Below are 2,500 nucleotides of genomic sequence, written 5' to 3' on the forward strand. Positions count from 1 at the left end.
GTGTGTGTAGTGTTAAAGCCTAGTGTTAAACGCATATAGTTGATCAGTCTATAGAGACATGTTTTAAAAAGTATCTCTGAGCGCTCCACACCCCCCCATGCACACACACACACACACACACACACACACAGATGCGCGCGCGTGAACACTAACAGCGACAAATGAAAATAATGGCGCATGTGATGTTGCCAAGGGAGACTACTGCTGCTTCGCGCCGCCGCCGCCGCCGCCGCCGCGTTCCATGATTGTACATGCAGCTTGTAACGTTCTTGCTATGTCTGTCAACCGTTTCAGATCGGGCATAAAGTACATTGATCGGGCGCTGCAGTTCGGCAACTATCCAATCAGGTGAGAGTATGTTAATGACTGAAGATAATTAAAGACAAATCATCAATAAAAGTAATTTAAAGAAAAGAAGAAAAGAACAAAAAAAAAAGCCAAAAAAACACACAATAACATGAAAAACAACAATAATAATTATAACTTGAAATTTTGGCACAAATGCAGCAATAATAATAACGATGATGATTGATGATGGTAATAATGGTAATAATAATAATAATAATAATAATAATAATAATAATAATAATAATGATAATTATAATGATGATAATAGTTGAATTTAACGTACGATAGCGTCTTATAAAGCTAGATTTATATATCTTAAAATAGCAAAAGAAATTGTCGATGGGTGCTTTAGTTTAATGGTAAAGCACTTGACACGTAGTCACAGGCATGTGAGTTTGAGTCTCTTAGCTGGCGGCCAACAAATTTTTCTATAAAATATGGATGGTTTATCCTGTTCATGCTATTTTATTAGCATTTGAGAATAAAATTATTTCCTTTTCTGTATCTTTCAATAATAATTTTATTTCTTTATTGCCCATAGGGGGCAAAATATAGAGGAGACAAACAAGGACATACAAAGGGATTAAGTCGATTGCATCGACCCCAGTGCGTAACTGGTGCTCATTTAATAGACCCCGAAAGGATGAAAGGTAAAGTTAACCTCGGCGGAATTTGAACTCAGAACGTACCAACTGGTGAAATAAGCATTTCACCCGGCATGCAAACGATTCTACCAGCTCGCCGCCTGAAAGAAAAAGAAAAAAAAAAAAAATAATAACAGTAGTAGTAGTAGTAGTAAATGTAATAAATATCAGAAAAATGTAGGCAGTATTATGGTACGATATCTTATACTATTTTCCATCCTTTCTTTCTTTTCCCTCCTTTCTTTTTCCTCCCTTTGTTCTTTCTTTCATTATTTTTGCAATTTTTTCCTTCTTTTTCTTTTATTCCTTCCGTTTTTCTTTCTTTCTTTCTTTCTTTCTTTCTTTCCTTTTCCTTTTTCCTTCCTTTCTTTTTTCTTTCATCATCTTTCTTTCATCATTTTTCTTTCTTTCTTTCTTTTGCTGTGTGTGTGTGTCTCTCTCTCTCTCTCTCTCTTCCTTCCTTTCCCTTCCTTCCGTATCTCATTTCATTGTTTTGCTTTATGCCAATATTTGTTCCGTACATTTCTGTTCAGATCCATTACTTGAACACAGCGATAGACACACACACACACACACACACACACACACACACACACACACACACACACACACACACACACACACACACACACACTTACAAGCACGTCCTATCCAACGAACGTTATCACGGGTCTCTCATCTCTCCTTATTCGGTCAGAAGGCTTGAGTCGATCCGAAGCTATGAGGCTATGGGTGTAGAAAGACATTTGATTCGCTCAAGATGAACGCAGTGGGATCGAAACCAGCTTCACGGCATATATATTTTATCGCTTAATTAGAGAACAACAAGTAATTAGTGTAGTCGTTCTTTGTGGAGCTTCGGAGAATGGGTGGAGAAGAGGAGGACGATGAGTCAGAAACTGCGTTTGAAAGGTTTTAGACAAATGGAGAAGGAAACTACAAAAATGAAAGCAGGAATTACGTAAGTTTAAGGTTTGAAACCATGAGCCCCTTTTTACAAGACCTTGTACTTAAAATGATAAATATTTTGAGAGGTTTTCAGAAGGTATAAAATCGATTAACGGAAACCAAAGAAAAAGCAATTAAAATCGAGCTTGGAATTAAAACTATTGCCCAAGAATAAATATAAGTACGGATTCAGTTTCAATCAATCCAACTGGCTTCAGTACAGTCGCCTATCACTTACTCTATCAACCACGGGGCTTGGATCGACTCGAGTTAATGGTAGTAGAAGATACTTACTCAAGATGCCGGGTGGTACACGCACACACACATACACTCACGCACTTACACATGGATACACGCACTCACGCACATACAAACGCATACTCACAAATGCACGTATATATATACACACACACATGTATATATATTAGTATACCCGTACCATAAAAAATCATGGGATTTTAAAAGAATATAAAAATGGTACCATCGAAATTTAAGTCTCCATCCAAATTTGGTCCACCACCGAAATTGTTTAGCGAAACTTTGCAGCGGACGGCTATATG

General features: G+C 37.3%; 1 protein-coding gene across 1 annotated transcript in view; it reads left to right on the forward strand.

Annotated features, from left to right (window-relative positions):
* The window catches only part of LOC106870273 (matrilin-1), a 27,821-nt gene that overhangs the window by 10,657 nt on the left and 14,664 nt on the right, over positions 1–2,500 (forward strand). The gene's annotated exons all lie outside the window — the stretch shown is intronic.

The sequence above is a fragment of the Octopus bimaculoides genome, chromosome 24 (genome assembly GCF_046866305.1).
Source record: "Octopus bimaculoides isolate indiv1 chromosome 24, ASM4686630v1, whole genome shotgun sequence".
NCBI lineage: Eukaryota > Metazoa > Mollusca > Cephalopoda > Octopoda > Octopodidae > Octopus > Octopus bimaculoides.